The sequence below is a fragment of the Acinonyx jubatus genome, chromosome B4 (genome assembly GCF_027475565.1).
Source record: "Acinonyx jubatus isolate Ajub_Pintada_27869175 chromosome B4, VMU_Ajub_asm_v1.0, whole genome shotgun sequence".
In the NCBI taxonomy this organism is placed as follows: Eukaryota; Metazoa; Chordata; class Mammalia; order Carnivora; family Felidae; genus Acinonyx; species Acinonyx jubatus.
The window spans coordinates 92,367,347-92,382,939 of NC_069387.1; the positions used below are offsets into that span (position 1 = coordinate 92,367,347).

Consider the following 15,593-nt stretch of genomic DNA (forward strand, 5'->3'; position numbering starts at 1 on the left):
GTGGAAGAGCATCTTAGATAAAGAGAACAACAAATGCAAGGGGCCTGCAGTTTGAGCATAAATGGTTTATGCAGGGAAAAGCAAGGAGGCCAGTGTGGCCAAAGATGAACGAGAAAAATGAGTCATAAAAGAGGATATTTGAGCAGTAAGGTAAGGAAGGTGTGTGTGCAGAATGTAAAAGATGTTGTAGACCGGGCACCTGGGTGGCTAGGTCGGTTAATCATCTGACTTCAGCTCAGGTCATGATCTCGTGGTTCGTGAGTTCGAGTCCCACATCTGGTGAGCAGGAGCCCTGCTTTGAGCGAGCACAAGCCCCACTTCGGGTGAGCCCCGTTTCTCTCTCTTTTTTCTCTTCTCGTCGCTCACTTGTGCCCTCTCTCTCTCCCCTTCAAAAATTAAGTAATTAATTTTAAAAAAAGGTATTGTAGACCATTACAAGCACTTGACTTTTAATCTTGGTAAGATGGTAATCCATTTGAAGAAAGGAAAGATTTGAGCAAAGAAGTGGCACAATTTGACATAATTACAGTTTTATTTATTTTATTACTTATTTATCTATAGATTTTATTTCTTTTAAGTAATCTGTACACCCAATGTGGGACTCGAACCCACAACCCTGAGATCAAGAGTTGCATGCTCTACCAACTGAGCCAGCCAGGTGCCCTGTTTTAAGAGGCCCACTATGGAGGACAAGAGCAGGAATAAACTGAGTGGCTTCCAAAGTAATCTAGGTGAAAAATCATGGTGGCTTGCACCGAGGTGATACTGGGGCGGTAAGAAGTGATAAGAAAAATTAAAAGACATCTTATGAGTAATTGTGACCCAGCTGAGGTTGGGTAGTATTTGTCGGGTAGTTACTGATTAATTTTTGTTTTTCTTTTTTTTTTTAATATTTTTTTAATTTTTACATTTATTTATTTTTTGAGAGACATAGAGAGACAGAGCACAAGTTGGGGAAGGGCAGAGAGAGGAGACACAGAATATGAAGCAGGCTCCAGGCTCTGAGCTGTCAGCACAAAGCCCGACATGGGGCTCAAACTCACAGACCACGAGATCATGACCTGAGCCAAAGTCGGATGCTTAACCGACTGAGCCACCCAGGCGCCCCTAATTTTTGTTTTTCTACTCTAGAAGAACTTTCTCTAGAGATACTTAGGACCTGAGACTGTGGATGGAGAAAGTAAGGGTGGCAACCTACTGGTGGGATTGGTATGGCGATAGCATTAAACAAGCAAAAATTATAATAGCGCAGGCTAAGGTGATAATGGTAAAGGTGGTGAGAAGGTTTCAGAATCTAGATTTTTTCCTAATGTTTATTTATTTATTTTGAGAGAGACATATAGAAAGTGAACAGGGGAGGGGCAGAGAGAGAGGGAGAGAGAAAGAATCCCAAGCAGGCTCTGCACTGTCAGCACAGAGCCCAATGTGAGACTGGAACTCACAAACCGTGAGATCATGACCTGAGCTGAATCACTGAGCCATCCAGGTGCCCTAAATCTGGATTTATTTTGAAAGTAGCATTAACAAGATTTGTAGATAAATTGGGCAAAAGTGAAAAATCAAGGATGACTTTAGGAGGTTTTTTATCCTAGAAGGTTTGAGTTTTTAATAGTTAATAATGAAAAAAGTTCAAGAAGACCAGATTTGGTAGAAAAAATCAGAAGCTCATTTTTGGACCTGTTGAGTTTGAGTTGCCCTATAAGACAGACATTCAAATGGAGATGCCCAGTTGGCCACTGAACATATGAGCCAGGCATTCAGCAGAATTTAAAGGGAGTTTTATTCGTCAACATCGTTGTTGTAACAAACAACCTCTAAATCTCAGTGGATTACAGTAACACTTACTTCTTGCTCTTGTTAAATATGGGTGACAGATTGATTACAGCTCCACTCTAGGCTGCAAGCCAGCTATGTCTGATTCAAGAGTAATCTAATTTGAGCCCTAAGCTGAAGAAACAGCCACTATTAGGCACATGCCATACTTGTGGCAAAGGGCAGAAGCAAGAAGGGCCAAACTAAACAATGCAATTAAATTTAAAGCTTCTCTTTGTATGTGGCATAGACCATATGCTTCCATTCCATTCCACTAATAGCCCTGTCCTACGATGAGACAAAGATGTATACTGTGTACTGAAGAGGAATTTCAAGGAAAATCCAAAAGTGTGAATGTACAATCTTCATAGAAGGGAGGGAGCAAATTGTTGTAAACCATAATTCAGTCTACCACAAAGTGAGTGTAGACATTGAAGAGAAGAAATCCAAAGACTGAGATATTTCAATGTTCAGAGGTCAGGGAGATAAGGAAAAAACAACACAAGAGACTGAGCAGAAGCAAATACGAAGGCGGGGAGAAAACCAGGTTGGAAGTCAAGTAAAGAAAGGGTCTGAAGAAAGAGGGAGGGAGCAGCTGGGTCATACATTGCTAATAGGTCAAGCAAGGTGAGGGCTGATATTGACCATTCGATTTAGCCACGTGGAAATCTTTGGTAATCTCGACAAGAGAACTGGTGACATGATGAGGGGCAAAAACTTGATCAATGTGGATTCAAGAGAGAGTGGGAGGAGAGAAGTTAGAAATAGCCAGTACAGGCAGGCTACTCTTTCAAGGACTTTTGCTGAAAGGAGAAGAAAGGAAATGAAGGATAACTGGAAGGAAAAATGAGGTTAGTAGTAATTTTTTTTTAAGATGGGATAAATAAGGGTGCCTGGGTGGTTCAGTCATTTAAGCCTCCGACTTTGGCTCAGGTCATGATCTCACGGCTCATGAGCTCCAGCCCCATGTCCGGCTTTGTGCTGACAGCTCAGAGCCTGGAGCCTGCTTTGGATTCTGTCTCTCCCTCTCTCTCTGCCCCTCCCCCACTCACACTCTGTCTCTCTTTCCTTCAAAAAAATAAATAAATATTAAAAAAAATTAAGATGGGGTAAATAAAGCCATAGTTTCATAATGGTAAGAAAGATCCAGTAGAGAGGAAAAAACTAATACCAGAGAGAAAGTAGACAACTGCTGTACTGAGGTCCCTAAATAGGCTGGAGGAGGTGAGGTCTAGTGGACAATAGAGGACTGGTTTTCATTTGGACCACAGACAGTCTGTTCATATCAACACCTGACAAGGCAGAGCATATGGACACAAGTGCAGATAGGTGAGTAGATGTTATGGGAGGAACATATGGTAATTCTTTTCTGATTGCTTCTTCTGTTTTTCAGCTAAATGAGATGCAAATCATCAGTTGAGAGTGAGGATAGAAAGAAGTTGTCAGAGTTTGAAAATTAGAAGAAAGTATGAGTGTCTAGAAGAATGGGAGACTGAATGCACTCGGGAACAATAATGATTGTTGGTAAGTAACATCAAGGGCCTACATGAGATTGGTGATAGTTGTGTGTGTGTGTGTGTGTGTGTGTGTGTGTGTGTGTGTGTGTTTTCTCCACCCGCAGTCAGCAGCAGAGATGTGAGTTAAGTGGAGAATTGGATTTATCCAGATGACAAACAGGCAGAAGGTTAGATTTAACTAGAATTTATCATGTTAAAGAAAGGACAAGGGTGGCTCAGTTGGTTAAGTGTTTGATTCTTGGTTTTGGCTCAGGTCATGATCTCACGGTTTGTGGGATTGAGCCCTGCATCAGGCTCCATGCTGACAGCCCAGAGCCTGCTTGGGATTCTCTCTCTTCCTCTCCCTCTGCTTCTCTCTTTGTTTCTCTTTCTCTCTATCAAAATAAATAAATAAACTTAAAAAAAGGGACAAGGTAGTTTAAGATATATATAAGGGAAGGTACATAATGGTTGATCATGGAATTGGTGGGTGAGTTTGGAAGAGATGGTGTGTATCAAAGTGTCATTTTGACCAGAAATCTGACAGTTTCATAATTTCATTTTTAAAAACCATGTAAATATTTCATCGATCTGGAGTGTATTTTGATGCAGTTTTGAAGTAGAGCTCTAAGTCTTCCTCCAACTATCTAACCATTTGTCCCCACATCATTTACCACATTACTTATTGAATTACCAATTTCTTCCACTGCCATCTTTTAAATAGCCTCTAAGTCTGTCTTTTTTTTTTTGGTCTTGTTTTTTATTTTCCCATTACTACTGCCCTAGTTTCGGTCACTATCATCCTGCAACTTTCACCTAGGTTGCTGCCATAGCCCCCTAGCTCTTGCTGGTCTTGAATTCCATTATGTATTCTGTGGTCAAAATGGCCTTTGTTTTACACAAAATCGGTCACGTCACTCCCTGCATAGAACCTTCCAGTAACCATCCCACTCCCTCAAGATGAAGTAAAAACTGTTTAATGAGGTTTATTTCTGTAGCTTCGTCTCTTGCCATTTGTTCTCTTCACTCTCATCTCTGCTCTCCAGCCCTAAGGCATTTAGCTTCCTGAATATGCCAAGGTCTGGCTTATTTCCAGCCACATGCTATTCTTTGCCTCTGTCCAACCTCACTACATCTTTGATGACTAACTCATCTATCCAGCAGGTTTCACTACAATGTCACAACCTCCAGCAAGCCTTTTGTGATCGGCCTTGAGCTCAGATTAGGGACCTCTGCTATATGAAACTTTCCCTATGATAGTACTAATCATGTAGAATTGCAAATGCTTATTTACTTCCCTTCTAGGCTATAAGCCAGTTGAGGGAATTTTGTGTTCTAATTCTGAATTCTTTTTCATCTAACATGTAGTAAATTTTTACAGTTCTTTTTCAGTTTGATAGAATATTTTCAATTATGTGATATATAGCAGACACCATGCTGGGATATGGGAATAAAAGAGAAAACAGGAATGACAAGATCACTCCCTTCACACAGCTTATACTCTAGTGATAGGCAATAAAACTAACTAACTAACTAACTAACTAACTAAATAAATAAATAAATTGCAGCCTGTGTTAGGAAGAATAGAAATAGTTGGCTGTGATAAAGAATAATAGAGGGTCCTACTTAGATAGGATGGCCAAGAAATTCTGCGTTGAGTAACTCATATTTAAGCTAAGAACTAAAGAATCATAAGGAGCCAAGATGCCTGGGTAGCTCAGTTGGTTAGGCGTCTGACTCTTAATCTTAGCTCAGGTCATGGTCTCACATTATGGTATCAAGCCCTGTGTTGGGCTCTCCATTGACAGCTTGGAACCTGCTTTGGATTCTCTTTCCCTCTTTCTCTGCCCCTCTCCCCCTCATGCTCTCTCTTAAAATAGATAAATAAACATTAAAAAAAAAAGATTGAGAAAGAACCAATCATGTGAAAAGCTGTAAGAAGAACATGGCAAGCAGAAGGAAGAGCAAATGCAAAACTCCTAAAACCGAAAAGAGCTTGGTGTGTTCTAGGAACTTTGACTGCAGAGTTTTAATTGATGGGATAAGGTAAATGGTATGAAGGTAGCCAGATCATGCAGGGTCTTTTTGGCCATAGCTAGGCACTCGGATTTGTTCTAATGGGCTGGAAAATCACAGAAGTCTTTTAAGGGTTTTGAGGAGAAGAAAGGCATGCTTCAATGATATTTTAAGAGTTCATTCTGGCTATGTTGATAGTGGAATGTAAGAAGGTTCCCATGGATGTAGAGGGACTAGTTAGAAAGCTATTGAAGAAATCTAGGAGGGGGAGAATGGTAGCTTTTAAACTGGCATAGTCATAAGTAGAGATGAGGACAAAGGAATTAATTCAAGGTATAATTTGGAAGTAGAAAATTTGAACTTGCTGATGGATAGACTATGAAGGGTGAGGGAAAGGGAGGAGATTAGGATGACTCCCAGGCCTCCAACTTCAGTGACTGAGTGAATAGTGTTATTATTTACAGAGATTGGGACAACGGGGAGGAATCCCTTAGGGAGGACACAGGGAAATTAAACATTCTATTTTGACTACGTTGTTTGAAATGTTTATGAGACAACAAAGTAGAGAAGTCATGTTAGCAGTTGGAATATGTTGAAAATATTGAATATCTGGAGATTAGGTGAAAGGTCTCATCTTGACATATAAGTATAGGCTTCACAATGAAGCCTTAGGAAATGGATGTGCTCTCCAAAGAACAAAGCCTATGTGGAGAAGAGATGGTACAATTTAGAAACCAGGATCTAGGCACTAGATCAGTTAATCAGTTATCAGAGTGCCCCTTCTCCCCGCCCTTCTCATTGCACTGAGCTAGGAAATACCTGTATGCATATACCTATGCACAGAAATATGTATTTACATACATACTCTTGTATACATATATAAACACACACATTTACATCGCTATTTATTTCTGTATCTATCTACCTATATTGACAACCATGTGTTTGCATTGACATGGTCCACTCCCAGTCCAGTACCACTGGGCTCATTCTAGCCTTCCTCCATCTCTATTTATACTACTCTTCTCTCACAGTGAGAAACTTGCCTATTATTATCCTCAGTATTCTACTGATTTGCTTGATCTCCTGGTGGGTAGCTAATTTCCTGACATTTTTTAGGCTAGGATACCCTCCTTGAGCAGGCCCTGTCTCTCATGAGGCTCTTCTGCCCAGAAAGGGAGTTGAGTTTTTTAATTTAGGTTTTGCACATCTTAATATGTATAGTCTTTGGTATTTTATTTGTTGTTGCTGTTTTGAAAAGGCATTTTTGAAGAGCCACGTTTTCTGATTATTGTTTAAATCTGAGAAGACTGCAATATATAGTTTCATTTTTCATATTTGCCAATTTGAAGGGGAAGTATTTTTTATTTCATTGCTTTTATTGATTATTAGTAACCCTGGACATTTTTCAAATGTTTATTAGTCATTTTAATTTATGTTTCTGTGAATTGTATGAACCTTTTGTTTATTCTATGTGAATTTTAGTGTTGTTGTTGTTGTTGTTGTTTTGGTTAAATTTGTCCCAGATATTTTATTCTTTTTGATGCAATTGTAAAATAATTGTTTTCTTTTTTTTTTTTTTCCAACGTTTATTTATTTTTGGGACAGAGAGAGACAGAGCATGAACGGGGGAGGGGCAGAGAGAGAGGGAGACACAGAATCAGAAACAGGCTCCAGGCTCTGAGCCATCAGCCCAGAGCCTGACGCGGGGCTCGAACTCACGGACCGCTAGATCGTGACCTGGCTGAAGTCGGACGCTTAACCGACTGCGCCACCCAGGCGCCCCTGAATTGTTTTCTTAATTTCTTTTTCTGTTGCTTCATTATTAGTGTATAGACACACAACAGATTTCTGTATATTCGTTGTATCCTGCAACTTTACTTAATTCATTTATTAGTTCTACTAGTTTTTTGGTGGAATGTTTGGGGTTTTCTATATAGTATCATGTCATCTGCAAATTGTGACAGTTTTACTTCTTCTCTACCAATTTGGAAGCCTTTTATTTGTTTTTCTTGTCTGATTGCTCTGGCTAGGACTTCCAGTACTGTGTTGAATAAAAGTGGTAAGAGTGGACGTCTTTCTCTTGTTCCTGATCTTAGAGGAAAAGCTTTCAGGTTTTTCCCATTAAATGTGATATTAGCTGTGGGAGTGCTTTTCTTTTTTTGAATCAGCTTTCCTGAGTTCTTTATAAATTCAGGAGAATATTAATCCTTTACCTATTTAAGTTGTCACCAATATTTTACCTAGTTTTTTATTTGCCATTTAAATCTATCTTATTTTGATATTTGACATGTGGAAATTTTCTATTTTTATAGTTAAATTTATTATTCTTTAGTGACTCCTCCTCCCCTTAGTTTAAAAAAAAAATTTTTTTTTTTGTTTATTTATTTTTGAGGAAGAGAGAGACAGACAGAGTGCGAGCGGGGGAGGGGCAGAGAGAGAGGGAGACACAGAATCCGAAGCAAGCTCCAGGCTCTGAACTGTCTAAACAGAGCCCAATGCAGGGCTTGAACTCATGAGATCATGACCTGAGCCGAAGTCAGATGCTTAACCGACTGAGCCACCCAGGTGCCCCATCCTCCTCTTAGTTTTAAGTTTAGAAAAAGACTCCCCTATCCAGGGATTCAATAAACATCCTTTTTTGTTTCACCTCTTTTTCTCCTTCCTCCTCCGTCTCCCTCTCTTCTTTTTCTCTTCTGCCTCTTAAGCCTTCTTTTTCATTAAGGTTTGCCTTAAGGCCAGCTTTAAGTTAAACAAGCCACTAAGCTAGACCCAATCACTTTGGTCTCTGAGGGGGTGGGACTGTCTTGTAGACCAAAAAGAATGTGGGATTGGGATGGATTTCTCTATAACACCCCCCCCCATCCCTCCCACATAAGCAGTTCAGTGTTGAGCTCCCTAATAAGTGTATGTACGTCTGACAATTCATAAACTGCTGAAGTGAAAGGTGGCCTTTAAATATTCTGTATATAAATTTAGCCATTTATACAGAGAGAATGAAAAAAAAAATATGGCCTGATTCTGATCAGATGCTGCCTGTTTCTCCTTACACCATGGGGTTCTGTTCTATGTCATTTCCTTTGAAGTCAGTGGGAGCTCTGTGCAGGACAGCAACGCGAACACCGGGCTCTATACATGAAGGTGAGAACTGCCATTACGATAAACTATTCGGCAGTGTGGTGGAGGGAACATTGGTTTAACACACTTGGTGGCTACCCTGCAGATCCCACTGTCTGTGAGAGCTTTGTTCAACTGGAGCAAACAAGACCTTTTTGAATTTGGACATACAAGGGCTCATTCAGCAGAGCATCCCCTGTTATGAGAGGCAGCACAGTGCTGGGCAGACACTGCAGTTTTTAGCCAGCACACTGAGGGCATTTCTCTCACATTCTCTCCCATCTGTAAAGAGACTGTTTTCAAGACCCCAAAATGGTTTTCTATAGATTGGAGAGAGGCAGAAATATTTTTACATGTTTGTACTCGTGTATAACGGGGGGCAAACTACAGTCATATCAAAGTAGCCAGGCCTTTTCAATGTGGAAAGAAAGAATTCTTTGCAAATTTTAGCAGAGCGTGTTCTGTGCCGAAAAGCAGAGCTTGCAGGAGAAACAGGAAGAGAAAATTTGATGTAGAGATGATATTGGAAATAAAGAATCACAGACATTTGCTTGCTATCTCAGGAGCCTTTATTTTGTTAATTAGCCCCCAGAAACTCTCTCTTTCCCTTCCCCCTTTTACAATGAGTAACGTACCATTTTTTAGGAAGCTGAATCAAATGAATATTTCAGATTATTGTTCTGTAGACATCCGAATGAATAGAGGTCAAAGAACAAATTGCCCAAATTGATGGGTGATTTTTTTTTCCCACCTACCCCATCCCCTGACTTTGAGATAGTATTTTCCCCTTACCCATTCCTTCCTCATATCATTCTGCTCCTGACTCCAGGCCCTTGCTCAGGCTGCAGCATATGCCCAGCTTCGGTCCCTCATCTCTGGGACCCCTTCCAGGGCAGGGCACCACATTTTATATTTGTAATGTCTCCTATTGGATAACATTGGAGTGGAGCAGGCATATTTTATTTACAATTTCGAATTCTTTTTCAGAAAACTTGTATCCACCCCTGAACATAGAATACCCTTCCTTTCCACAGGTGGTTAGCACATAGACAACATTTAAATCCTTCGGGTCAGGATGAGATCGCCAAGGGAGGAAATAAATGTAGATGGGGGAGAAGAGAGAACTGAGTTCTGGGACACTCCAAATTAAGGGGCTCGGGGAGAAGAGAAAATATATCTGAGAGACCACTCTAGGATAGGACACAAGGAGTGGCATCATTCTTTGAAAATAATAGTTATACAATAGTTTTGAATTAATAGTAATATAAGAAACTCTTTTAGAGTGTGACTATGCCTTAATTTATATAAGTTGCCCTCTACTGGGCAGAGGTAGCTGTTCTCAGTTTATCCTTACTCCAATCAGCCTTGGATGAGTTTTAGATTTTTGTGCCCAGATGAAACGTGGAAAATTGGGTAGGTAGAATATATTCCATTTATATGATGACATACAGTGCAGCTATGATTTTTAATAAGAAAATACTTACGAAATCATGTTGAGTTAATAAAGAATAACCCCAATTTACACACAAACGTACATACGTATACACAGAAATATGTGACCAGAAAAAAAATGCTATAATGTAACATAAAAGTGTAACATATTTCTGGATGGTAGGTTTCCAGGTGACTTTTATTTTATTTTTTACGCTTTTCTCTGCTTTGCAAATATCCCTCACTTAAAAAATTTTTTTTTTAATTTAAGTTTTAGCTAAATACAGAGCAGTATTGGTTTTAGGAGCACAATTCAGTGATTCATCACTTACAGATAACCCGAGTGTTCATCACATCAAGTGCCCTCCTTAATTCCCATCACCCATCTGGCCCATCCCTACCTACTTCCCTCCATCAACCCACAGTTTATTCTCTATCATTAAGAGTCTGTTGTGGTGGGTTTCCCTCTCTTTTCTCTCTCTCTCTCTCTCTTTTTTTCTCTTCTCAAATATTCATCTGTTTTGTTTCTTAAATTTCACTTATGAGTGAAATCATATGGTATTTTTCTTTCTTTGATTGACTTATTTCGCTTAGCATAACACATTCTAGCTCTATCCACTTTGTTGCAAATGGCAAGATTTCATTCTTTTTGATGGCTGAGTAATATTCATGTGTGTGTGTGTGTGTGTGTGTGTGACATTTTATTTATTCATTCCTCAGTCAGTGGACATTTGGGCTCTTTCCATAGTTTGGCTGCTGTTGATAATGCTGCTATAAACATTGAGGTAGATGTACCCCGTCAAATCAGTATTTTTGTATACTTTGGGTAACTATCTAGTAGTGCAATTGCTGGGTGGTAGGGTAGTCCTACTTTTAACTTTTTGAGGAACCTCCATACTGTTTTCTAGAGTGGCTGTACCAGTTTGCATTCCCATTAACAGTGTAAGAGGGTTCCCCTATCTCTGCATCCTAGCCAACGTTTGTTGTTTCCTGTGCTGTTAATTTAATTTAATTTGATTTAATTAATCAAAAAATTTTTTTTTGAGAGAGAGAGAGAGAGAGAGAGAGAGAGAGAACAGGAGCAGGGGAGGGGCAGAGGGAGAGAGAGAAAGAATCCCAACTAGGCTCCATGTTCAGCATGGAGTTTGACATGAAGCTTGATCCCACGACCCTGGGGTCATGACCTGAGCCAAAATCAAGAGTCGTTTGCTCAATTGACTAAGCCACCTAGGCGCCTCTATTTTATTTTATTTTATTTTTTATTTTTCAATTTATTTTTTTAAGTGTACTTTAATTATACCGCTTTACAGTGGAGAAACCAGCTCTGATTCTTACCTGAGAGAATCTTCTTTACCTAAGTTCTTTGCCTAAAAAAGATAATGTCCACATATCTTTTTGTTTTTTACATTTATTTTTTGAGAGACATAGACAGAGCACAAGTTGGGGAGGGGCAGAGAGAGAAGGAGACACAGAATCTGAAGCAGGCTCCAGGCTCCAAGCTGCCAGCACAGAGCCTGACACGGGGTTCGAACTCACAAACCGTGAGATCATGACCTGAGCCGAAGTCGGACGCTTAACCGACTGAACCACCCAGGCGCCCCCAACATATCTTAATTTAGTAGTCAGCACCCTTCAGACTACAGGCCCAACCTGCTTACCCAAAGTTTTTGTTTTTAACTGTAGAAGGAGCTGTTCACAGTCTTCTGAATGTGCTCTGTGCTTTTCTACTTCTCCTTCTTGAAAGCTCGGGATCCTTTTCATTTCCCTCTTTTTCCTATAATTTCTACAAATCCTTTAAGATACTATTTAAGCTCCACCTCTTACTTGGTCCTAAGACCACAAATGAAGGAAGAGGTCTCCAAAGATTCGTGGTTCTATTATTCATTTAGCATTTACCACAGGATGTTTTGCACCGTTGTGGTTCCTCCTGTATGAGTCTATAACATGTCTCCAACTGGCATTTTGATTCTTAGAGGACAGGTTCTGTGACTAGAGTTCTTAGTATCACCAGACCCCCTATGTCTTTCTTGTTCACAGTAAGTGTGTAATAAATGTTTGTTTAGAGCCAGGGTTATTTCAAGTATACCTATATATCTATATCGATATCTAATCTCTCTTTACAGAGAAGTTTGTAACTTCTAAGTGCTTTGAGCTTATTGAAGGAATAATAAAATTTCAGCAGTTAATTTACTATAAGGGAAACATTTTAAATACATGTAGTTATAAACTGTTGCTTCAGCATTCTTTCTTCCTTCACAAAAGGTCATTAGTCTTCTCTTCAGGGAATGTTCTCCTCTTAAGGTCTCCTGAAGTACAATGTAGCTTTATTTCTCTTCTTTATTCTCGGGTCCCAAATACAGTCTCCACATGTGCTCTATCTTTGTAGGTGAAATGCTTCCTACCTCAGTAAAATCCAGCTTCTAAACGAATTTCTGTTGGTTTAGAGAGCAACTTGAGGATTCTGCCCTTGGCACCCTTTGATTTCCTTGGCATCTCTCCACAGTCACCATTTAGAAAACTCCTGGTCGGCAGGATTTCTCTCCATCATACACTCTGAGGAGATTAAAAAAGGATTGTATTACATTGGCTTGAAAATGTGATGGAAAATAAAATTTGCTTTACCAAGAAAGAAAGCTTTTGAAACTCGAATTGTTCCATAAAGCCCTTATACAGGGATAGTTCTTGGGGGAGTAAAACGACAGATGTGGAAAAAGTTCCTTCTTATTTGGGTTGCCAGTAAGTAAATGGCACAGTGTTTAAAATCACACACACAACTAAAACAAGTTGCAAAACAATATGATTATATTTATGTTCTATAAAATATAGGTGTGTATATACTTATAAAGCAAGCTTGGATTAAGATCTTAAGAAAGGTCCTGAGCACTAAAGAAGCTTCTGGTACATATGAAATAACATCCCTATTATTTACTTTAAGATTAAAACCATGCTAAAAATTAATTAAGTGTAAGGAAGTCCCAACAAATTCTGATTTTTAAAATCGATGCATTTGTAAAAATGTCAAAGTCTTTTCACCTTTTTTTTTTTTTTTTTTGGTCCTGGTTTGTTATGTGCTTCATCTGCCTATCGGGCAATTCTGTTTTGTTTGCATGAATGTGAAGGCACAGAGAAAGGTCTGGAAAGAATACCAAATCATTAACAGTGGTTCCACCTGTGGAGAGGAGTGGGCTGGGGAACGCAGAGCATTGTGCTTTTTCCATTTTACTCTTTTTTCCTCTCATCATTTATACACAAAATGTAGTCATTTATTTCATGTACAATTATTAAAATAAACAAACACATTGGAAAAGCAAAACGCCTCACCTCTTACTTTTTAAATTTTTAAAATTTGAGTGTAGCTGACTCACAATGTTATATTGGTTTCAGGCATACAAAATAGTGATTTGGTAAATCTATACGTTACACTGCTATACTCACAAAAAATGCAGCTACCTTGTGTCACCATACAGTGCTATTATAATATCATTGACTACATTTCTTCTGTTTTGCCTTTTATTCCCATGACTTCTTCATTCCATAACTGGGAGCCTGTATCTTCCTTTCCCCTTCACCCATTTTGCCTGTCTCCCCATACCCCTCCCTTTTGCCAACCTGCTAACCATCAATTGGTTCTCTATATTTACAGGTCTGGTTCTGCTTTTTTTGGTTTGTTTATACATTTGTTTTGTTTAGATGCCACATACAAGTGAAATCGTATGGTATTTGTCTTTCTCAGTCTGACTTATTTCACTTAGCTTAATACCTTCTGGTTCTATCCATGTTGTTATAATTGGCACAATCTCATTCTTTTATGCGTTTTTATGTCTGTGTAATATCCCATTATAAATGTATGATATATATATATATATATATATATATATATATATATATACACACACACATATTCTACCACATCTTCCTCTCAACTTTTATTTTGCTATCAAATTTTAATATTGAAATGCTTATATTTCAGGGGTGCCTGGGTGGCTCAGTCGGTTGACTCAGTCTGACTTCTGCTCAGGTCACGATCTTACAGTTCGTGGGTTCAAGCCCCCCGTGCGGCTCTGTGCTGACAGCTCAGAGCCTGAAGCCTGCTTTGGATTCTGAGTCTTTCTCTCTCTCTGCCCCTCTCCTGCTCATATACACACTCTCTCTTTTTGTCTCAAAAATAAATAAAGCATTAAAAAAAATTTTTTTTTAAGTGCTTATATTTCATATGTGTTCTCATAATCTGGAAATCTGGAGGGAACCTCAAATCATCTTCCAAACTGAGTGTATTGAGTTGTATTATATTGTATGTATGGTTGTATTTATTTATTTATTTTTGAGAGAGAGAGTGCGAGTGAACAAGGGAGGGAGAGAGAGGGAGAGAGAATCCCATGAGGGGCCGAGAGAGAGAGGGAGGCAGGGAGAGAGAGAGTGAGGAGCCCAAGGTGGGGCTTGAGCTCACCAACCTCGAGATCACGACCTGAGCCAAAGTCAGACACTTAACCCACTGAGCCACCCAGGCGCCCCTGTTGACTTTTCTTTCTTCCATTCGGCAACGTGGTTGGACAGCTACCCACTATTAGTCCTTCTCAGCCACTACCACCACGGCCATTCATTGCACTCTTTCAGTTGCTGGGCACTGGTGCACAGCTGTCCGTGTATTCACTGCTTGAACTCTCACAATGATCTTGTGAGGTGGGCACTGTTGTCACTGTCATTTTACAGTTGAAGGAGTAGAGACTGGAGAGATTTCACTGTCTTGTGCAAGCTGGGTCATACAGCTAGCAGGCACTGCCACTGAGACAGGTCTCTGGCAGCCTGACTTCACATTCTGCATAGGAAAGAAGAAGGGGGTGGAGCTAGTCTGTAGTGTACAATTTTTACTTTATTTCATAGGTGGCACATACACTTTTGCCTAATTGGGAGGTGACTAAAAGCATCTGGGTCTGGTTGATGTGTTGGTTGAAAATTACTATTATTATGAGGATCATTATTATAGTATTTAGTAATTATGCAGTGCTTTATACTTCAAAGAACTGGGCTTTATAATCATTTATTAGCTATGTCTCACCACATCTCTATGGTACAAGATGCACTTACTGTGCATATTTTGCAGAAAGAGAAATTGAGGTAGAGTCAACCGGGCCACATCTGCATAAGAAAGAGTGAAGGTAGAATGCAACCTCTTAAATCCCAGAGACTCACTGAATGGCCCGATCTGGACAACAGAAGCTTAATTCTTGAAACCTTTTAAAGGGAGGTGTCGGTTCCAATATTTGTTTTTGATGTTTAATTAAAAATTCAGTGTAACAACAACAAAAATTCAGTGTAAAATATGCTAAAGTTTGATGACCATTCCCTTTTAGGCCCTCGATTTTTGAATATTTTCTTTTTCATTTCATTTTTCATTTCATTGTGCAAGAATTATATTGGAATTAAAAGAAGTTTTAGATTTCTGACAGTTTATACAGTTCAAACTGAAGATAATAAACATATCAACATGACTTGGGATGGAAGGCAGAGAGAGATGAGAAGGTTCTGTGTACTTTTATTATAGTGCCTATTAAAAACCAGGAAGATACCAGGCGCTCTTCCATAAATCCAGTAGTCTCTTTCAGTTGGGAGGCAGTCATGGCTGTAGCACACGGGAAAGGCTCAATAAATATTAATTTAGTGGTTAAGACCATGTCTGTGAAGTTAGACTGCCTGGGTTCTAATCCTGGCGCCATTACTTGC

General features: G+C 39.4%; 1 protein-coding gene across 1 annotated transcript in view; it reads left to right on the top strand.

The window, feature by feature from the left end:
* YEATS4 (YEATS domain containing 4) overlaps nucleotides 1-14,008 on the top strand; it is an 80,381-nt gene extending 66,373 nt beyond the window's left edge. The window contains exons 9-10 of the transcript XR_008300337.1: nucleotides 3,206-3,336; nucleotides 13,843-14,008. The gene's annotated coding sequence lies outside the window, so the exon portion shown is untranslated. The remainder of the gene's footprint in view (nucleotides 1-3,205; nucleotides 3,337-13,842) is intronic.
* The last annotated feature ends 1,585 nt before the right edge of the window (nucleotides 14,009-15,593 follow it).